Source organism: Corvus kubaryi, unplaced genomic scaffold (genome assembly GCF_017639235.1).
Source record: "Corvus kubaryi isolate FWS band 111438036 unplaced genomic scaffold, C.kubaryi_AGA036_p1.0 37391, whole genome shotgun sequence".
NCBI lineage: Eukaryota > Metazoa > Chordata > Aves > Passeriformes > Corvidae > Corvus > Corvus kubaryi.
The window spans coordinates 6,576,775-6,600,432 of NW_024581130.1; the positions used below are offsets into that span (position 1 = coordinate 6,576,775).

At 40.0% G+C, this 23,658-nt stretch overlaps 1 protein-coding gene and 1 long non-coding RNA gene across 3 annotated transcripts in view; one reads left to right on the plus strand and one right to left on the minus strand.

The window, feature by feature from the left end:
- Positions 1-23,421, minus strand: LOC121669307. Its single transcript, XR_006017701.1, has 6 exons — positions 23,315-23,421; positions 11,345-11,477; positions 10,425-10,508; positions 6,238-6,321; positions 2,214-2,328; positions 1-1,467 (listed from the first exon to the last, which is right to left on the minus strand). It is a non-coding gene; the product is annotated as an uncharacterized LOC121669307 (long non-coding RNA).
- Positions 1-23,658, plus strand: part of HTR1F (5-hydroxytryptamine receptor 1F) — a 105,501-nt gene that overhangs the window by 36,050 nt on the left and 45,793 nt on the right. For both annotated transcript variants that reach the window (XM_042038067.1, XM_042038066.1), the window contains one exon: positions 13,064-13,164. The gene's annotated coding sequence lies outside the window, so the exon portion shown is untranslated. The remainder of the gene's footprint in view (positions 1-13,063; positions 13,165-23,658) is intronic.

A 23,658-nucleotide genomic window follows, 5' to 3' on the forward strand; every position in this document is an offset into this window, starting at 1 on the left:
TCTATTTTCATTTTCTAAATCCAAGAAACGGTGCAAAATCAGAATATAAAATGCTAGAGAGAAAGAGCTCATTGCTAGAAGGTCATTTAAACAAGGAGCTTCTTAAGAGATGTAAAGCCACTTCAGTGTTACGTAATCCCAGTCACTCAGCAGGGTGTCAGAGACCTATTCTATCAACAGATATCCCTCCAGACTATACCAACACCTGAAACACTGAAAAACACTTATTTATGCTTTTGTATTTTATAGTGATCACAAAGAAAAGCCTTCCCTGGTTTCTAGGTGTTAGGCAACAAATTCCACCCAGTTCTGGGAGGCGATCTCTCCTGCAGATGCTGTCGTGAACCCACAGAGCAGAGTCAGAAACGCGGGGCCTTATTTGCTGCCATGTAATCCTATCACTTACTGAAGGGAAAGCAACAATTGGAAATCAAAAACGCTTCATGGTGGACACCCAGATCTCTAGAGACAAGCTAACAGCAGAATAAATGCTCTGAGTCATGAACTAGCCAAAAGGACAGCTACTGAAATGAGGAAAAGCTGAAGTCTGACAGAGTTTGGGTTTTTCAGCATTAGCAAAGAGGTTAAACAGTCAAAAGAAATCTTGTTAAACACCTGTTCCTCGTATTTCCTGCTGTTGCATCCAAATGTTATTTAAAATCTGTTCTTTCCTTAATTAGTTTTCAGGTTACAGTATCATGGCACCCTCACAGTCAGTATCCTGCTTCTCCTTTTATTCAACCCAGAAGCAGCTCTGCTTTTATTGAGAACTGGAGACTCTTGGTGTTCCAGTCCTTCACTCATATGCAAATATATATATAGATATGGATACATCTAATACCCTGTTATGCATTTTTTTCATGATCTACAGCAGCTGATACTTTTTAACTTACTATTCCTGTGCTTGTGAATGATGAGGACCAATATCCAGAAATTTTAAGACACACTATATAAAAATATTTACTTAAAATACTCAGAACAAAAACATCCTCTAAAAAAAAATTAGCTGTGTCCTGCCTTCTGCTAACAAGCAGGAGAAAAAGAGGTGAAGAAGCTGCACTGATCTCTGGATGCTGAAGTTGGCCATGTCACTTAATCAGGCATTAAATCATTTACTGTGAATATAAAGGAAAGCTGTAGCGTTCAGTTTTTCCCTCAATTTTTGAGCGAGCATGGGTTAAGTCAGGGGGTACCCAGAAGACAAGGAGGAGGACAGAGATGAAGAAAGAAGTCTTAGGAAATTGCCTTTGGCTTTTTGTCTCTTCCTTCACGCTTTCTCCCTCCCCTTTCCTTCTTCCACTCACGTTTGTTCTCCTCACTCTGAGCAGCCTCCCTTCAACCTTGCTCCTACTGTCAGCATCCAGTATTCACCTTGCTTGTACCTACCCTCCTCCCAGTCTTTCTGGCACATCTGGAGCCACCTGCTCTATTTTATCATCAATCCTTCCCTTAATCTGCCAAGCAAACCTGTTAGGAGGGAAAAAATAAACATAATTATTGAATTCTCATTGCCAAGCTCCTTAACTGTAATCTTTGCCTGAAATGCAACTTTCACCAGAGTTCAGCAACATCTTCCTCTTTCAAAAGCCTCCATATGCTGGTGTGTTTTGTCAGCAGAAGTCCTAAAGGTCCTGCACCAACCAGCAATAAATCTTACTCTTCAGACCAGCATCAGCTATAGGCATTCACTATTTGGGCATTACAAATCATATGTTCATCTTCCAAGTCTGCCAGTGCTGGACCCCCACGTATTCTATTTGGCTGCTCCAGCAGTGCAGAGTCTCAATGTGCAGGGAGTCACTCTCCTCCCTCCTATTTCCCATAAAACAGCCAGAGCAGCAAATGTGACTCTCCCCACTCTGCCTTCCTCCCTGCTCTACAGCTACACTTCCCTCTGACTCCCTGTCCCAAATCTTGGCCAGACCAGGTCCTCATCATTGAGATCAAAGATTTCAGCTGTGTCTCCACCACTGATACACCTTGAGCATGTTCTGTCTCAACTTTTACTGTTCCCAGTACTAAACCAGGTATTAGTGACTACAGAGACCTTTCCCACAGCAGAAATCCTCTCTCTTCAACTAGCCACGTGGATCCTGTAGTAATTAGGAATAAATCTAATTCCTTAGGCTCTTTGAGCACAAGTCATAACCCTAGTACCAGCATCAACCACATCCATGCAGACCATGGCTATTTATGAGCCGTTTGCCTCATACCTGGTACTGCTCATCCAAACTTTTCTTCTGTGGAATTCTCCATGCCCTGAAGGTCATGGTTAAGCTGAGGGCTAGCAAAATCCCCCTCTCCTGTCCAACACTGTTCCATTGCTGCCTAAAAACAAAAAGGAAAAACCTTGCAATGGTGCTAAAGTGGTAAGATAAAAAGCAGTCTTTTAATGGAAGCTTTCAGGTGCACAAATACAGCTATGTGTGATAAAGGATTTCTACTATTTTGTAGGGTTAATCAATTAGTATATCTAGCAGGTACATCCAATAGGAGATCAGTTGTCCCAGTAACCCACCCTTGGGTCAGCCCCTTGGAGATGGTCCAGGGGCTTCTTTGCCCTATTTCTTGTTATTGTCTCTTAAGTTATTTTCTTAAGAATAAGACTAAACAATTTCAAGAATACATTAGAAAGGGTTAGCTTATTATTCTAAAATGTGAGAAAGGGCAGGAAAACTACTAGAAACCATACAACTATATATTAAAAATCTACAAAGCTACAAATATATGAAAAAGCTAAAAATCTTTAGACATCACTGCTGTGGAATTGCTGTGCCCTCTTTCCTTTGTCTCTTACCCTGGAAAAGTAGCTTGAGAACAAGCCCAGTAGGGCAGAAAACAACCTTGGCTCACGTCACTCCTTCCCAAGCAAAGAAGAGCAGCCATGGGTGCATTTTTCCAAGCCTACTTCACGTTCCAGTCCCCACAAGCAGATCGGATGCTGCCAGAGATGCAGGTGACAGCAGTTGCTAGGAGCAGTCTCAGGGCAGTCACAGTCTTCACAGGAGGCACCCTGGGGCCAGTTCCAGCCCTCCTTTGCATCACACAAAGTGAGATACAACAACGGCGACTATCAGCTTGCACATCTCTGTAAACACACAGCCAGGTGTTCGAGTCTTGACAGGTGCCACACTGGCTACAAGAGGCTTCAAACAACAGGGTCTGTCTAAAAACCCTGGGATCTTTCCTGCTTCAATCTCCTTGCTTAGTGCATTTGATATTTCAAGACTATTTTCCTCCTGGCTAGCCGAGCTTGCAGCTCTGCCTTAACTCTCCAGTCGGGATAATGAGACATTTGGTTAGACCTCACCACTTCTGGCTGATGTTGTGCTTTGCTCCAACATTGGAAATTATTTTAAGAGGTGGGAGAAGGGTTTTTAGGAAAGGGAAGCATTACTCATGATTGACAAGTCAGCAGTTCTGTCTTCAGAAGCCAAGGGGGAGGATATGAGCCTGAGGTTGAGGACAGGAAAATAATGAGATGAAACACTTATCTGCCTTTTCATTATACACCCATTTTTCTTAGAGATGTTTTTTCTCTGAGGGAATCTGAATATGAAACTCTGAGATGTTCTGCACATTGCCTCCTTACCTCATAACTTTTATCTGAAATTTTGCAGCATCAAGTCTTGGCTTCAAGTTCTTGAACTGTCTATAAACAATAGTGGAAAATTTATGGTGGAGCGAGCACAATAGAATCCTCATAAAAATATAAAAGAAAAATTATTATTACTCCCCCCAAAAATGCTCTGTGGGCACTTCCATATTTTCAGTATAAAATTGATTATCTAGTCTTCTGCATGGACACTGTGTACTTAAAATCAATAGCATTTTTCCATTTTAAAATGTTCCGATTTTGAAGACTGATCTTTCTTCTACCTGTGCATTCCTGTCATTTGCAGTGTAAAGGGATGCTGAGGACAATGAAAAATTTGTTTTCTGTGTGCTGGAAAGGAGTGAAAGATCCTGTTTCAAGTATAGTTAATTACAGTAGCTTTGCCTACCTTTATCCCCTCCACTGCACACCTCATTTCAGCCTCTTGTCTTTCTCTGACCTCTCCTTGCTTACTCTCTGTCCTTGCCCCTGGCAGGGGGTCTGGAACTAGAGGATCTTTAAGATCTCCTCCATCCTAAGCCATTCTAGGATTCTACTGGATGTCTTATTCATTAGTAGGATATGGCAGGAAATGTCATGACATTGGTACTTGTCTGCTTTGAGGAACATCTACCACTTCTTGACAGATTGTATGGATTTTTTCCATTAAGAAAATAACAGATTTACTCACTTCTTTAAAAAAGCACTTTCACCCATTGTTGCTACTTGTAGCTTCTTCAAGACAGGTACTTAAATACTAAGAACTTTTAGGTCCTAAAAGTTTCTAACAAGCTGAAAGCATTTCTGCAGGTCTTGTAGTCAGATCAGTACCTCCCCCTCTCTCTCTCTCTCCCCTTATTGTTAGATGCTCAGTTTCTCAGAAGTGTTATGCATGGTGAATTGATGAGATGTATCTTGAAAATTCCCAACTTTTCTGTAATATACATCATCTCCAGAGAACTGGCAAGCCTAAAAAGTTCAGCTGCAAATATGTCAGCCTGAACCAAAGAGGCGCAGATTGAAGGCAGTGACTCACTAGCTCGCGATGGAGCGGCTTTGTGCACTCAGCTTTTTCCCACATTAAACAGTTCTAGGAGAAAAAGTTGTGGGGCTGGAGGCTATTTTGGGGTTTTTGCTTATGTGTAGACTTCTGTAGACTCCACATTAGCCTCTGGTTTTGTACAAAATGAAGTAAACCTAGTAAACCTTTTTCACAAAAAAAAAGGATATTTAATAAACTCCTTAGTCTACCATCCATTTCTTCTTGGAACTTGCCAAGATAGGCTCAAGTGTGCACGGATACGCCCACCAACTGCCCAAAGGAAAAAAGAAAATTTCTGTAGAGAGACTGATCTGATGTACTTGTACATTTATTTAAGCCTGGAGAAACTGGATGAGGTGCAAGTGACCATCCTTAAGGATGGAAACTTATCTGGTTTCTGATCCATAGTGAAAGAGAGCACTAGCAAATTTCAAATCTTTCCACAGAGAATGGACAACAGATAGTGCAGCTATCTCAGCAACTGGAGCAAACGAAAAATAAAGTGATTTCACTCACAGCAAAAGTCAAACCATTAAGACCTTGCAGCCTGTAGTTGGAGAGGGGTGAATGAATGTTTTTGTCTGAGAATAAATAATACCAGCAATGGTCTGTGACTTATACTGGAATACAGTAATTACCATGCTGGATCATATTGGTACCTCACCTTTAATCAAAAGCAGGCTCAGCTGGCCACCCTGGGCTGGAAGAGGACAAGGAAGAGAAGAGCATTTTCTACATTTGGTACTAGAAACTGAACTGTGTGGTTTCGGAGCCCTAACACATCATTTTAAAACTAAACCCTACTGTGAAGTGTGGGCACTTTTAATGCATAGAAAGATACAATTTAGTTCACAATTTGGTAAAAGACTTTGGAGAGCTTGTCCCTGAAAATGTTTTAGAAAAATCTAGACATCTCTACCTAAATTTGTGGCCTCTCTATTTGATACATTTTTTCCCCTCAATGTAAAAGAAAGCTGGCTATTTCTCCCTCCAGTGTCTCTTAAAGAGAAATGCAATTATTTTTGTGCAACTTTCAGGTACAAAGCCCAAATAAAGAGTGCACAGTATTTTCAAAGTTCCCTTTATTTCTACGGCATTAAAAATTGATTTCTTCATAAAAGAAGTCCTATTTTTTCCTCATTTAATTACAAACCCCTCTACAGTGTTCTCAAATACATCAACAGAAAACACTGTTCGTGCAGAAAGTTTGAAGTGATTTATAACCGCATATAAAAATGATGTGCTTGAGATGTAATCTCAGCCAGGCTGCCAATGAATTTTCCTAAACTGATCCAGCTTTTGGGTATGGCTTAAAGATTGGAGTGCTGAAACAAAATGTAATTTAGCAGAATGAAGAGCAACTCTTTGACTGCATATCACTATTAAACACACCTGTTTCAAAAGGTATGTCTGACAGTGGCACCCTTTGGAGCTGCACTCATCAGGGCCTCACAAACACCAGCCAGTTTTGAAAATACTGAGTAAAAGTTGAGATTCTTAAATTGACTGTAATTGAAAGCAATAGTGAAGGATAAAATAAACATGGCCCCATTTATGTTAAGTCAACAGGACTTCTCTGGAAGAAAAACATAATCGGTACCTTTAGTGGGCTCCAGCTGTATCCATCACCATTTCTGTGTTCCACTCTGGAACTCTTCCCAAAAAACTCTTCCAGCAGCAGCACCTGCATCAGGAAGAAAGGAGTTTAATAGTCTCAACATGTTTCTGTAAGCCAACATGGTGTCCAGAACCCCAAACTCTGAGAGTAAAGATGAACCAACACCAAAGTTGTCTGCCCCCCAGCGGGTTGCCAAGCCACTGATGAAGCTTATGGCAAGATTTCCTTTCATTTTCCAAGAACTTTGTCTCTTTCAAGTCTTGAATCACCCATAGCTAAACATTAAAAGAGGGTGACTGTTTCAGGAAAGTTTGAGCCATATGATAACTTTGCTAAAAGAATGTTTCTGAAGTGCTGCCTGCTCTAGAGACATGACCTTTTCATATGTAAGACATTGCTCTATGAGAGAGGCAGCACACAGTCTCTTACACCAGCCCAGAAAAAACATATACATTTTTTAATCCCAAACTTCTCCTCTGCCTGTTAATCCCTGTTTTTTCCTCACAAGAAGTGCTCTGATTGAGTGATTAAATTACAAGAAAAGTAATCCATTTTAGCAACACAGCTTTCACAGGGAGATATTGGTGTACATCATAAACTTAGGTGACCAAGAACCAGCAGGTTACATCAACAAGTCTATTAATACAGCTAAAAATGTTATTTGCCTTTAATTCTGAGAAGACTGAGGGATTTCATTATTTCCTTAACTAAGTAACAGATTGTTCTCCAAATGACTTTGGAAAAGATACTTTTATCCCCAAAATGAGAGCCCAAAATTTGTCAGGGGAGAGACAGACAGAGATGTGGAACTGTGGTTACAAGTTCATTGGCAGAGAAGGAGGTATTTTTACTGCATATTTCTTTATTAATTAAAATAAACATACTTTCTCCTTGAAAATGAAGTTCAGGCTATATTTTCAGTCTTAATCCAGACTTTTCAGTTTCCTGATCTGTCAAGGTTTGACAGACAAGTCCTGAAAATTGTGACAAAACTCTGCGGTTTCCATTAGATGTCTGAAGATAATTCAATTCACTCTGGCTCAGCTTTACCACTTTTTGGAACTTTTTAGTCTTTTAGAAGTCTTTTGGAACTTTTTAGAACTTTTGACCTTATTGCAAGGCCTGAAGAATGTAGAATTGTTTTTTAAAGCAGGCAAAGGGGCATTTTCATTAAATTCTTTCCTCTACCTGTGTGACTCACTGAGGAATGATCCACACAGAAAAGTGTAAAGCAACTCTGACTACTTGGCCTTGCTTACTGTGTCTTATCTCATCAGACTTCAACCTTTCAAACAACACTGGGGCTAGTGTAAAGTGTCCTTCCAAGTAGTTCACAGCCCTAGACGGAAACTTTCAGGTTCTTTATGATGTAACATTCATTTTCACGAGAAAAAGTTCTCTCAGTCAGGGTTAATCAATGCCTGGGAGCCTAAGTGGTTATAAGTATTGTATCTATTACTTTGATTTATGTTTCATAATTGATTCATGCTGAAGAGAAAGAGAGGGGAATGCACGCTGACATAATTTTGCTGTAACTCTGCTTAAGTTATGTCATTCCTTAACCTTATTAGCCAAACTGGTACAGGTTTGACATTAAGAAATGGGAATGTGCACAGAGGGTGAGGGCTCCCTTATGTCACCATTGCTACTTCCACGCTCCCTGGAAGCACTTGTGTGGTGTATGTGAGGATACAGTGACCGTACTCAGTTTACAGTTTAATAGAAACAACAAAAAATTTGTTGAGGGGAAAGAAAGAATTCCACAAGTGTAATCTGGCACTTTTCTTTTGGAGTTTAGAAGTGATTCCTCTTTGCAACTTCACCTTCCCCTGTGCTTTATGAGCCAACTAACTTTATGTACTCCTCATGGTAGAAATGGCTCTTTAGGAGCAATGTAAAATAAAGAAATCTGTCTTTCATCCTGTTCAACAACCAACAATTTTCCCTTGCCATAAGATGAGGACAGATGTGGGAGGTAGACTAACATCCTGGAGCAGCAGAGGTAGGCACAAAGCATCCACAGTCTGAATCAAGACAGGCCAGGCAATCTCATCTTCATGCTTCTCCTGCCCAGCCCAGCTTTAAATCCTCGCCTGCAATTAGTGATGACATGTTTTTAATCCTCTTCATACAAGCCATCAGAGGATTGTAACTTCATATGGGAAATGTCAGGGGGAGAAAAATACAGAACAAAAATCCTTCCTTCTTACAAAAGCATTCAATACTGAAGAAGGAAGAACTAAAAAGGAAATACAGACTGACTGCAAGGGAAGTTTGTTTAGAACTAAATAACTCCAGAAAAACAACTGAGCTTTTGCCCAGCTTATTCCTGTTCCTTTGCAGGATTGAGATCTTGTTTGAGGGTGCAGTTTATGCCTGCAAAATTTCATGCTGAAGTAGTTGCACTTGTGAGTAGGTATTATCCTCTTTAGGTAATAAAAGAAAGAATGATAACAATCAGACTTGTTTCTAGAATTGAGCAGTAGCTTAAAAATTGTCAACAAGAATTACTCACAAAACCAACCATCCTACATATTTAACTCTTCATTTTGCTGCCACTTTCTAGATCACAAAGGTTTTGTTTAATTTCATGGCAATGAACACTGGAAAGGGATAATTTATATACACAGATGATGTCACATAATGCTTCATCCTCAGCAATGTTTGTCGTGCTCAGATAAATGTTATTAATATTGTTAGCATTAACATCATCACCATCATTCCTATACAGAGGAACTATATTTTGAACAGATTTCTCTTTTTTTCACTTGTGGCACGGAGTTTTTGACATTTGAGCATCAGCTCCTTCTTCTCATTTTATGCATTTGCCCTCTGGCCATTGTCAACCCCTGCAGCCCAAAAAATGAATTCCTCTTTATTGCACTGTCAGTGTGCTGTCACTGTTGCAGACTTCTCCTCTGGAAGGCTGTTTTGTAAGTTATTTCTGAGAAGATATACCACATACGTGTTTGGGATTTATAGGACTGCACTGATCCATCATTTTCTGGAACATCCAGTGCAGCCACTGTAAATTTAAAGAAACAGAGAATTCTCATCCAGCTATGGATGTCAAGCCATTCCAGGGAGTACTATCTGCTTCTAACTCCTTGCAACTTTTGTACAGGAAACACAAACTCAGCTCAGGATCACAGAGAGATTTTTGCTTGCCTTTGCAGTAAGACTCTAATTTTCTTTATGCCACCGTCACTTCCTGCTGGCTTTTGAGAAGACAAAAATTTGTGTGTGATCTTGAACTTAGGTCTTCTGCGTGATAGGAAATGATGCTGCCAGCTGAGCTTTTAAAACAGCTGTTAGATTCATGGAAAGCTGGTTTTCTCCCATAATTATCCTAGCACAAGGTACCATTTTAAAAAGCCTTATTTAGCATCCTCCACAAAGTAGGAAAGTCACTTTTAGTCTTCTCATGGAATTACTGCAGATGCTATTTTTAACCACCAAAAAAGCTTGCCTTCCACACGTTTCACAAGATTTTTCCCATTGTGTTTCACAAGACCAAAGCCCTCATAATATCAAAGCCTTTGCTAGGAAAGGAGGGCTGGAACTGATAGTTCTGATTTTCAGTTACTGGCATACTTCAACCTGACACAATAAATATTCAGACTTGAAGCATGAGTACCCTGAGGCTTGAGAAGCAATGGAACAATAAATGCGCTTCAGAGATGGAAGCAGGTCTAGAATTACTTCTGCTGGACTATCTTCCTAGAGGAAGTTGCTGCCACACAGAAACTGAGATTACTGGGATTTTGAGCAGATGTGAAATCATTTCATATTGGGTAAAAAGAGGTCTGGTGTTTTTTCAGAAATATTAAATCCTCATATGTACCAAACAACTCTGCTAATCTGTTAAAAGCTTGGCTTCTCTTTATTGAACAAAACAGAGGGTTCATAGGACTTGGGCTAATTCCCCAATTTTTTCACCTATGTGGGGATGTTCTACCATAACAAAAATTACTCTAATTGTAAATTACCTATAAATAGTTCAAAAAGTCCTTATTTCTGCAGTTTTGTAATGTTTTCATCTCTTTCCTGAGCTTACAGGAATCACTACTCTAAATCCAGCCTCAGTTGCTCATTGAACATTACCTGGTTTTTTTCAGATGATCTTAGAAAGTTAAAAGAAAGCATAATTCAGTATGAACATTGCTTACCAGCTATGTAGGATTCATCTTGGAGGTGTTTATTCAGTTTCTGTGCTGATCCCCTTGGTCCAGGGTACTTACATTTTAATTAAGCTGAAAGTGATAAGGTAATGATAATGAAATGATAATCATAAATGATGAGGTAAAACAGCTCCATCCATACAGCTGTATCATCAACAAGGACTCCCACATCCTTCTCATCCAGACAAGGTCTTTGCAAGAGCTTGTAGGCAGCTTGCACAGGAGTGCCTGGCAGCACTCCAAACCATATAATAAGGAGCAAATAGTGATCTAAGCACCCAGGGGCCTCCAGATCCCCTTCAGAGGTCACCCTCCCCATTCAGACAAGAATGAAGTCATTGGATGGCAGTGCCAACAATGAAATTCTCTACTGTATAAGCATACACATCTCAGAAATATTGCTTTTTGCATTAGAGGACCAGGAGAGAAAAAGGGAATGCAACTAGGGATGGCCTGAATGCAAAGCACTGGGTGCTTGCAAACACATTTGAGAAGATGAAAATGTGAAGATGCAGAAGCTGAAAGGGAGAAGAATGGGAAAAGGATAGACTGCAGGGGTAAGGCATGTATGAAAAGGACCTTGAGTTTGTGAAGAAACAGAGACTTCTTACTTGTTTAGAAAAGCCAGATAAAATCTCTGAGGCACGTAGGTGCTGCGTAGATGTTCTGACACCTATAATTTCTTACCTGGGAATGAAAGTGCAAGATCTCAAATAGGAACTAAAGCCATCTTCCCCTCCATCCACCCAATCCTTCCAGGTATTTTAAGATCACCCTAAAATTATCCCGGCTCTTGTGCACTCCTGCAGTCTCCTTCTGAAGGAGTGTGTTAAAAGAAAAGGATGGAGGCAATGGTTACACCAACAACTTCCAAACAAAACCAGAGAAAAGGGCCACTCTGCCTCTACCTTGATCAGTTACTGGTGGTCTCTGGTGGATGCTTAAGGAGATACAGGGAAGTAGATCATTGTGTCCTGAGTGCTGCATATTCCCACAGTAGGTCATGCTGGCCTCTCTGCCTTCTGTCCTTTCTGGCCTTGCCTAGAGAGAGAGAAATCTGAATTACAAAGGAGAGCAGGGAAAAACAGAGCCCAGGCACTCATTTTACTTTTTAAACTCTATTATTACGGCCAATAAGTTACATTTTGAAGGTTAATGTTCTGTACTGAGCAGGAGACTTAATTTTTGAAAAATGTCTTAACATCTACCGGTGGCGTGGGTACAAAAGTATAAGAGCTTTTACTTTTCCAAGTTTTTTCAACACATGCAGCACTGATGTTGTAACTCATGATTTGCTGGGTGCTCTCACCCTTTCTTTAACAATTATGAGGCCAGGACTTCCCAAAGTTGCACGGACAACCTCAAGAAGCCACATCTCCTACTACCCTAGCCCAGCCCACAGAATCATAGAATTGGTAAGGTTGGAAAAGACCTCCAAGATCATCAAGTCCTTTGACCAAACACCACCTTGTCAACTAATCCACAGCACTAAGTGCCACATCCAGTCATTTCTTGAACACCTCCAGGGATGTTGGCCATAATGCCAACAAACAGGTCACTAACCACCCTCAAAACCTGCCCCAGAGCTCTCTGAGCTGGAGGAACTCATCTGATACCAAGTAGCAGCCACATGTTAGTATAACTATATTCTGGATAAATTACCATGTTATTTGATAACGTGTGAAAAAATTATTAGGTTTTATCCTTCTTCATCCGAGGAAATCAATGATAGTTCCTTATTTCTTTTGTCATCCGAGGAAATCAATGATAGTTCCTTATTTCTTTTGTCACTTTGTCTTCTTTTTGTTCATTTTTCTCACTGACTGCTGTTCTCCTTTGAAACAAGAACTGCTTTTGTTATCTGATTTTCTACATTTTCAGCACATTAGCCATTTAAAGATTTTATATTTAAAATTAAATCAGCCTACTCTCGGTAGAATGATATATTTCTGCACTTCACAGTGCAGACTTTTCACAGTGCATATTCTTGTGCATTGTGTTTCCTCTTTAGACACTGCTAACTGGAAAAAAAAAAGATATTAAAGTTGTGAGAATGCAAGAAACAATGTGTGGCAGTTCAAACATCACATACACTGGCATGTTTATCTCTTTAGCTTAATAACAGCAGGTAAACACTGCAAAATGCCAGGTGCCCTGGGCTCCTGCTGTAGTCAGTGGGAGTCCACAATTAGCACCTGACAGATGTACTCAAGTGCTAAAAGCATGAGACACTAAAACTGCTGGTTTGGCTAAACAGCACAGGCTTCCTTCCCCCTTTCCTTTAACTGGTCATTTATCTTCAGGAAAGTACAAGTCAACTCCTTGAGTTCCTCAAGTGGAGTCGATTTCTGGAGTGTCCAATCCTGCAAGGCCCTTGCTGGTCATTAGCTCCTTACAAAGTATTTCTATCCTCACCAGCTATGCTCTTCTGTGAGATCTGGTTGGGGGCGGGGGGGAGTGGTTCCTGGTACCGGCCTGTAAGCTTTTAAACAATCATTCCCAGTTATTTGAAGAGATCCTGAAAATTACAGATTAAACCTTTCTGAAAAATCTTCTCCTTCCTCTGAAGTAGACATCATTCATTGTCATTTACAGAGCCTATATTATGGTTTTTTGCTTTCTTGCAGGTTTTTGGCAGTATCTGGTGTTGCTAAGGGCAATTTAATTCCTGCTACCAGTCCTATTCCCAGAGGCAACTTTTCCAAGGTGATCCCTAACACAGGAGATGGTGAGTTGTTTTTTACCCTCACACAAAAAGACTCTGCACATGTGTTTGTGATGTACCTGCTTTAGAGATCAAATTCATTGATTTGGGTCTTCCAGAGGGATTCTGCAAAGCAGGCGGAATACAGAGTTTTGCTGACCTCTGCCAGACTGACCTTTCCTTAAAGTAGTACAGGAGGAGAGAAAAGTCTGCACTGCAAAAAGCCTCAGTTGAGAGAAGGGAAATGCAGCCAGGTGAGGGTTAACCTGTGGGGTTATTGCAGGCTTAACAGAGCAATCTGAGCACACTCAGTGCAGTGGAAAGCTGAAGATCAGCCAGGGAAAAAATGTCAAAGAGGATAATCAGTTTGAGAAAAGGAGAGCAGTGGCTGAAAGAAGGAGAACTGAATAAATGAAGAATGTCCAGCCCAGCCTGAGAAATTCAGGCACTGCAGAAGAAGCTTAGTCTGCAGTCCTAGATCTGAGCGACCTTCTCCACAGCCTTGGACATTTAAACACTCAACATCTACTTTAACTGAGGGGAAAAAACCAATGGTGCCAATATAACGCTTCATTGCACAGATGTATTTTAAAGACTTAACCTCTGCAAGACATTTTGAAGATGAAAAGCCCACAGATATTTGTAAGAAGACTTTTCTCAATTTTTGTATTAGCCCGTGGCCATTTTATGCCACCATATGCTTGATTTTATTTCTGGTTTTGCCTTGTGTGGTTTTACAAAGTGACTTTTTCCATAGCCTAATTGTAGATTTTTAACAACAAAGATGAAAACCCAAAATCCTTGTTTCCTGTAGTCATTCAAATACAACAGCTTAATGATAACATTTCAGAAAGCACAATTGGTTTGAATACAAAAATGTTTAAAAGCAGAAGGGTAAAACTCCCTGCAACAGTATCAGGAGAAAAAATTGTCATTTAATTTTGAGACGTGAATAATAAAGCAAAAAGAAACAAAGTAAATCTTCATCAATTATTTACATGCCTGAGCAAATAAACATGAAATATGATTGCTCATAAGTGAACCTGAAAATTCCACATGTTGAGACAGAGCAGAGTCATGTGCCACCATTTGACATTCAGAGTCTTTCTGGGGTATTTAATCTCATTGCTTTTTTTGCTAGAGAAAGAAAAAGACCCTTAAGGCTGATGTTTTCCCATGTTCAGCGCTCCTTACCGTCACCTATATCTATGCAAGTTCTGACCCCAACCATCTCAGGATTGTGTCCCCGCTCTGAAAGATACAGCAAATTGCACTTTAAGTGTCTTACAGCAAGAGGCAAAGACAAGGTTGCTGCACTTGCAACAACAGAACAAATAAAAATGTTACTGGTTAGCTGTGAAATGGACTAAAGTCACTCAGTTGGTTCATGATAATGCTAATAAAACATACAAATTTTAGTGAAAAAGAGGTCAGAATAGGGGCCAGTTTCAGCCTTTACAAGCCTTTGCTGTTGCCATGAAGAATATACACAGAAAGACAAAGTTCCCAGATTTGTACAGTTTCAAACTTGTAAGTTGGACTTTACTTGGGCCAGGAATTCCTCCAAATAGCATCTGTACACAGAGAAGAGGAAGACTTTCTTACGGTATCTGGAAAGTTCAGCAGATTTGGATGTTGGGAATGCTTGGGTTGAAAGCTTCTCTTTCCTTTTCTCTTATCATTTTTAAAACCTATTTTCTCTCTTCCAGTTACTGTTTTGTATGTAACAAGAGGGAGATTTTGGCTGTTCCTTAGTTCTGCTATAATAACTGTGGTGACATTGGAGAGAGAAATTACCTGGTAAGAGAAAACGAAAGTGAAGTATAAACAGGGCTTCTGGTTTTGGTTCTGATGGAAATGGTTTTCCTGGCTGCATGCTGGTTTCCAAAAGACAATGACAGACTGGCAGCTTGAAGAAAACAGGTCTTGACAGCACATGTTAGTGAGCCAAACATTTTCTAACACCTTGTGTCACACAAAGCACTTTCATACCATCTGTGCTCTGGCAGCGAAGGGTTATTCTGTCCCAGGCAGAACCTTTTGTCTCTGCACAGTCACGGGAAGCAGAGAGCAGGTTTATGACACCTGACTGAGGCTGGATGTGTGCAGGGTGTCAGCTCCTCCTGCACACCCTCTGTGTGTCCCTGACTGCCCACAGCCTGTCAGGAGCAGCAGCACAGCTCAGCAGACAGGCAGAGAGGAGTCAGATGGGTACCGGTTTTCTTGTTTAATGCTGCCTTGACTGGCTGAAGAAAAGAAATAAAGATGGGAGGGGGAGCAAGAGGGAATGCAATTCAAAGGCAAGCACAAGCCTCATTGGCACTCACTATGCAAGTTCCTTATACTCTGGGGAAGGTAAAAATATTTTTCAGCACCTTTTCAAATATTTCTTTTAAAAAAGGAACTTTATAAGGACAACACATTTCTAACCTAAATATAGGTAGCACAATCTGCAACTTAAATAGAGACCAGGAGGGTAATTAGAAAGCATAATAACTTGATTACATTAAATTGACTTCTTTGAGCAGCTTTGGTGTTTGTCATTATTAAGTTTTATGTTTCTCAGTATTGGAAGAAGAGAAATCACTAAAACTAACACTTGCACAAGTAGCATGAAGGATTATCCCTGATATCACCACCAGGCACAGGTTTTGTGCTAGTAAAATCCCATATGCCTGTGGCAATTTAAAAGTAATCAGCATTGCCAAAATTTTATGTGATTTGTAAGAATTAAGAACAAAAATAAAAAGGCAAGATCTCGGGAAAGAGAAAACAGCCCCTCCCATGCAGTAAGTAAGCCCTAAATGCAATCTCTCAGTATTGTCATCTTTGAGGCTCAATATTTTTCTCATTATCATCCCTGTTTCACTGATTTTTTTCTCACTTTAATGAATTTCTGTTCTCAGGCACATAGCTATTTTCTTGGCTATCTTGCTTCATTATGCTGATGGAAGCAGCCTTTTAATTTAAGACATTATTATTAAAAGCAATGCATGAAAGGCTTATCTGAAAGATATACTAGGTTGGCAATAGATGCAAATCAAAATGCAACTGTGTAGGTACTCTATTATATGTTTTAATGGAAGATTTTGAGTAAAGCTTAGGCAGGAAGCAGAAAAGTACTTATCAGCATCTATCATTTAAATTACCAGCACATTGGTAGACTATTCCTATATTTCATATCCCTCAATAAGGCTGAGACTGAAGCTGGGTCAGTGGACAGCAGATGGCTTGTGAAGTCTCCATTCTTGGAATACACTGACAGTAGTATTCCAGAAGCACAAGACAGTCCTGCATTGTTTTTTTCTCCCATACATTAGGTACTTGCATCTTCCAGCATCTGGTAGGCTACTTCATCTTCTCTAATCCATGTAAATATTTACCATCTATTTGCCTTTGAACAGACTCCATATTTTTTTCCTTTGGTATCTTGGGAGATACTCTCTGTGACTTAGGCCGAGGGTGCTCCACAAGAATGCGCGCTGAGTGACGCCTCCACTGGGGACACATCAGACTTTCAGCTGCCCCAACTATACTTGGGGTTACTTTTAGGTTTCAAATTTGCAGGGCTTTTCTTCTCAGTTCAGTACAACACAGGTGATTGAAGTTCACCTAAGAGTGGTTTGAGCATCCTGCAGGCTCATGCTGACCCAAAGCTCACATGATACAAGTCCTACCTGAGCAGAGAGTATGCCAGCAAGTTTAACCCCTGCAGTGCTCCACAGAACTCAACCTTAGCTCTTTGGAGCTGATATGTTCCTTACTGCTCAGCCCCCTGGCAGCCACCTCGATCCAAGACCTTTCCAAAGCAGCAGATGCTGCAGGGATCTCTGTAATGCTGGGATTTGGGACCAAGCATCCTGAACAAGCACAAGGTCGGAGAATAATTTAGACACACAGAGTCTTCTAAAAGATGAGCAAGACTCTCTGTAACTTAGTCCTTCCTAAAGGGGAATATAATGCAGATTTTAAGAGCCAGCATACCAAGCTCACATATTGCTGTGCATGTAAGGAGAGCAAATATGCTCTGAAAGAAACCTCAAGGTCATGTAGTATTCTGCTTTCCTGTGGAAGCACCTCCAGCAGGACAGAGACATGAGCTTGTCATCTCACTCTGTAACTGATTCAGATCTAATATACAAATTTATTTTATTTCTTCTTTGCTGCTGTCCATCTTTTTGTTTTATAGCAGCCTGTCAACTGAAAACTGGCTGGATGTTCATACAAAAAGTCACCACATAAATATTAATGTTTCTTTATTTATAGATGGCTCAACTAAAACAATTTCTGGAGTTTGCAGGCAGCAACAGTGCTGGTAGTCTTGCCTCAGCACTGAACTAGAGTTCATCACAACTTTTGGACCATCTGCTTTTATTTCTGATCTCTGTACCTGCACTCTTTTAACACGTGCACCGACCTGGACTTTTAACAGCAGCTTAACAAGAAGTCATCATGGCAGACGAAATTTAGGATTTAAAATGGGAAGCTGAAATGAAGGGAAAGTTAGGATTTAAAATGGAAAACTGAAAAGAAGATAGGCCCTGCTTGCAGAAGGGTTTCATTTTGGCATAGTATTTGCTCCCATTAATATAGAATAATAGCTTTAGCAGGGCTTTTTTGTTCAAATATTTAGGAATTTGCCTGACATTCACTCAAATCTTAGCAGCCTTAGCTACATACAGAAGGACTGATAACTTAAAGATTGTTTTACTTTCATACAGTTAAATCAAAGAGTTTTATCAAAATTCTCACCTGCTAAATTTGACTTTGAGGTTATTTTAATTATACTGGGACCTTCTAACTTGTTAAAAAGTCACTGAGATGCCAAACTTCAATCAGAAATTCAGGACAATTGGTACAGACACTGAGGCAGAAGAAGAGGACCTATCAGAAGATTGCACTTAATGAGATTTCCACAAGATATCTGAAAAGCTGACCTTTGCCAAGTGCTTCTTTTATCATGTATTGCCAGAAATATGTTACTTCTTTAGGTTATGTATCTGCAGTAGAGTCTATCAGCTAAAATCATGCAAGCTGTAATTCTACTGAAGCCAGTGCACTCTGGGGAGGACAATTTTAGCTACAAATGAATAGGGTCATTTCCAGTTAAGATAAGAGAAAGCAAGTTACTGCTACTTCAGTAAAATACATACACTTGTAATAATAGGAGGATGTTCAGACTTTGAAAATGTGTTTCTAAAAATGATGGTAACTACAACACATTTGATAAGTTAGTGTCCTGTTTTGAACACAGTGTTGTCATCACCTAAACATGTTTAGTTGAATTAAACTAAGCTCAATTATTGCAGATAGGGTTGGTACAGCAAAACTCAGTAGATTTACTTTTGAAAGGGTCAGCAGATGAATGCTCAAATTTGGCATTTTAGTCAGGACCTAAGATACAATACTAAAGGTTTCTTTCTCTTGCACTTCAATGAGGGAAGAGACATCTTTTTCCCTTTCAAAAATGTGGGATTCTCAGGACACTAAATACCAGGACTATGTTATATTAGGATCAATTAAAATCTATTAGAATCTATTCCTGCTATCACACCACCCACAAACTTCCCAGAAGAAAACTGCCAAATATCCTTTATTCTCAGTCAAAGCTTAAACACTTAGTACCTGCAAACTAAGGTTAGAATTCAACTGACCAAAGATAGACATCTTGAACCAATCACTCCAAGTTTCTCTTTACAATAATAGAGAAACAGACACTCATGAGGTGCAAGGCATCTGGTGTAAATAGATCAGCACAATCACACCCCAGTATTTGCTTCACTCCTTACCCATAAAGGGTGCCTAAAATGTCAAAGAGTACCTGTCTAGCACAGATTGCTTTTAGCTTAGGCAGACACATAAAAAGAGGTGAGAGGAATTCTACTAAAAAAAGCTGAAAAACTTAGAAAATGACGAAGCTTCATTTCCCTTTATATAAGCAGGTGCATGAAACTTTCTCAATTAGCAGGAGTTGGTGACTTCAGGAAGAACAGTAGTTTACCAGAAACACAGAGAAGAAAAAGGGGGGAAAAAGCTTTAATTCACAGGGTAGATTAAAATATGCAAGTACCTTTTGCAACGTCCCCAGTGCAGGGGAACAGGTAGCGTGGTCTGTTCAAGAAACACTGGCAATCTTTAGTGAGCAGCAAATTCCATGGGCTCTTCTGTGTGACAGCTGTTGTGTGCTTTAAGAGTCCTTGCTGAAGAGTTTTTGACAAGGTCTGTGCTGTTGTGAGCCTTGTCTCCCATGACAGCTAAGGGCTATAATCCATAAAAATCAAAGCTTGCATGTAAATGTTGTCCTGAAAGAGTGTGTTGGGTTTTATCTGAGCCTGTCGTTAGAAACTTTTCCCCTGGGGTCTTTCAGGTCCTTGGAAAGAAAAATCAATATTTCTGTAGAGAAAAATACAAGGCAGCCAATTGAAAATATTGCTTATTCTAAATACAGGATTTCTTGATGTGCCTCTAACCCAGAGCAGCTTCCAAAGATTAATCGGCTAACAAAGAGTTGTTTGACAAAGCAGGATCCTCTGGAATCAGCAGCTGACATGCTGGAGGTGATGGAGCACCTAAGAGACAGATGATAGCCTGGAAATGGAATGGAAATACAATGCATTGTGGTTTTCCTATGAGTAAACAAAACTTAGCACTGGCATTCTTTGCAGAAATCATTTCTCAAAAATCTATAAAGCCTGTACTAAGCCTGTACACACTGCAAGATTTTATTTGTCTGTTACTCAGATTTAATTGAGTTTCCACAAAGATGTCAAGGCCATGTGTCTCACCAGCAAGGTCATCCCATGTCAGATGTCAAGGTCATAAAAGACAGCTAGAATTTCTCAGCCAAGAAAAATATTCACAGACATTTTACATTGGCAAGACAACTTTTCTCTCTCTATCTCTGAAAAACACAGCTGCTGGAAAATAACGTATATTTCCTGGAAATATTTCTTTCTTCTTTTCCTACACTGTAAAGAAAATAACCTAAGGCAGCCAGAAATTTCAACCAGCTGGTTAAGGTTAGCTTAGAAAGTAGAGAACAGTAGAGAAACAGGGCTTTGGAGTGGAAATTTTGAGATAGTGTCCATCAGATCTCTGCCTAGCCCAGCACCAAGCTGGAAATTTAGACTTAATCCTGTGCTCATTCAGAGAGCTGTTATTTACTTGGCCAGACAAACAAAGGTCCAGTTCTCTCAGGTCTGTTTCGAGAAGAGTATTTCCTTTCCTTTGGAACAGGATTTGGTTTTAAATTATAAATAAGTACACTGCTAAGCTGAACAAAAACATACATCATGCCTTTAGCTGTATCTGAAAGAGCAGATAGCAGGATAACAAAAAAAAAAAAAAACAAACAAACAACCAACAGAAGATTGCTTTCTTAAATATGATTAAAATTAAGGCAAATTCCATAGGTAGGCAGTTTAGGCAGTTTACATTTTGTTATTGCAGCTTACAAAAAGTCAATCCTAAAACACAAAAATTCTGTCTTTAACCAGGAGGAGACATTAAAACTATATTTGAACTTCATATCTTCAGGTATCTTGGTCATCACCTCCATAAAATGATTTCTAAAGTTTAGTCATTAGCAGTCATTGCACTGATCAATTATGTAAAAGAAGGAAGCAGCTGAGAAACCTGCTGTGGATTCAGGCTGCTATTTAAAACAACAGAAATGGACTATTCGGCAGCACAGCTGACTGCCAGATGCTGAGCTGCTGCTCAGAGAGATGGATTTTGAACTGACCCATAATAAGAAAAGGCAAAAAATTGACAGTTTAGCTGTTCCTGCTCACCAGCACAAAGATATTGCTGATTTTGGTCTTTTTTCTTTCCTATCTCTTTCATTCCTTTAAGACACATAGACATAAGCCCCAACCTTCAACACTTGCAATTTATGTTTCAAAGAGATAAAACAGTTCCATGACTTGGTAGCTGCAGACATATGCCATAAATAGGCTCAGATTAGCTTAATTAATTGATGCACTGAGAAAGCTGCGAATGTATCTGAGGTACAAAAATGGGGATATGAAGGTCTGTATAGAATTACCCTGGAGTGGTTATTTGCTCATAACTGTGCTACTGTAAGAGTGCCTTGAAACCCATCTTGTACTGAACAAAAATACAATAATAAGTGGTCTATTTGCTAGAGTGCTTTCAGTATGAATAGGCAAAGTGAAGTCTTGGGGAAAAGTAGTTTTGAAAACGCTTGTGGTCTTTCTTAGCCAGACAAATTGTAACAATTTAACTAAAGCCCTCTTGAAGCTGAAGTTATGCCAGGCAATTGAAGCCTACATAGGTAGGGATTTATTAGTTTTTATCTGCTGCCCTTCAAATGCACCTTCAGTTGTGATCTTGCAGCCCTAAGAATGTTTCCACAGGCAGCCGTTTTATTCTATACATAACACACGTATGTTCCTGTAGCCAGCTGTCCCTAGGGATTGACTCAAAGCAGGTTAACCAGGATGGCTCACAACTCTTCAAAAACAACCTCACTTTGGTCTAAAAAAAGCAGGTGGGCCAGCAGAGCCCTCTCTGGGACTGCAAGCTGTGGTTGCAGCTTTTAATAACTTTTCCATCAAGAATGGCAGCTTTGTGCCTTCACCAGCTTCTGTCCTTATTGGAAAGCAGAGAGGGGGAAAAAAAACCACAACCGAACAAACCAAACTTTGCATGGATCTGAAGGAACCCTGTTGCCTCCACATTTTTTCTGCAAGAGGAGAGCAAGGTAAAGTGAGAGTTTGTGTTTGGGGGTCTGGGGCCTTTGCTGCTGCTGCTAGTTCTGCGTGGCTGGACTATGGTCACTCGTGTTGCAAACAGAGGGTGCAGCACAGCAGAAGCACAGAGGATACTCATGCCTGTTTCAAACACATCAGCCTTCTAATCTGAAGAATATTGAAAGAACATTTCTTGCTGTCTTATATACTCCAGTGGCAGAAGGAGGTAGTGGCAAAATTTAACAGGTTATCCTACAGATAGTCACAATTTTGTGGAACCCAGGGAAGTGTCTGTGTTCCTGAGCTTATCCTAGGATCTAGCTAGGAAAAAATAAGGCATATAGAGGAAAACCTAAGCAAGTTGAACTAACTTGAGGCTTTTTGTACTTTGAAGTGCTGGGCTAACTTGCCAAATCTTTTATCTCCCTCCCATTTCCTCATGAGACTCACACACCACAAGACTTGCGTTTAGTGACAGCTTTTATAGCTCAGTGTGCTACAAGCTCTGGTACAGCACAGCCCTCATTTATTCTCAGCTGAAGAAAGGCAGAGCTTACAGCAGCAGCAAGTGAAACAAATCATTGTGCTGATGGAGGGAAGTCACTGAGCCCTCTGGCTCATCAGGGCCCAGAATCCATCACTAAATGGGAAGCTGCTGCTTTGTCACAGTTCTGCAATTACAATCACAGGTGACACTTTTGAGTCCCCAACAGCCACTTTGCTTTTCATTTCCCCCATTAAGACAAGTCTGCTGAGTTCAGTTTTACACCATCCCAAGCCACACCATTTGTTTGTTTCAAGAACTAATCAATGAGGAAAAAAAACTTTTCAGCCTGGTTCTCCAGGGCTAGGGGAATTCTTTCAGTCAATGAACCATCCAGCAAAAGCTTTCCAGCTTGCATGCAAGAATCCCGCAGCACTAAATAGAACATTGTCCCTGTTGAGTTCTTTATAATTCACTGCTATAAACCAATAAGATCATCCATGTCACTACACAGGCATTTTTCACTAAGGCCCAAAAAACATGCACTTTGTGATACCTCCTAAATACAGCCACACTGGAATAGTCCTGCTCAAAATAGCTTAGGAGTTCCTGGGATGGAGGTTATGTTAAATAACAGTGGTGGATCCTCATCCATGAGAATGCTGTGATCTGTTTTCAATCTGTTTTTATTGTTGGCTGTTTCAGCATCCTGTGGCAATCAGTGATGCAGTTTTAATAATTGCATAGTCAGGATCTCATGAATTTGGTAGTAGGGCGTGTGTGTTGCTATTAAAAACGTGCTTGCAGGTACCTTCCTTGTTTCCACTGAAAGTTCTCTGTAATTTATCTTGCATAGCTAAAAGACAAATTTGCAACTTTGGGCCTCAGCAGCTGAATATGCATTATAGTGAGCTGAAAAAATACAGGAGAGGCTTTTGCTTGCACATTTCATCTCTCAACAGTTCTAAATTCTTACCTTTAAATAATCATTTTGCTAGTGGAAATTAAAATTCATAAACTTTCTCCAAGTTTAGGATTCTTCTCCCCAGTGATGAGCATCTGGGAACAGCCAATATAGTTACAGCCCTGAAAATTATATGTAAAACACATATTTAAAATTTTGAACAACTCTGTCACAACTGTATAAATTTTATTTAAGGTAATTTGAACTTTGAAAACTCTTGCTTGAACTGCCCTCACAAAGGCATTTTAACACTGAAAAAAAACCCAATGTATTTGGTTATACTTTAGAAGTGAGAAAAAGGAGCTTTCTTAAGAATGCTTTTAGAAAATTTAGGACCAGAACAGAAGACTAGCACT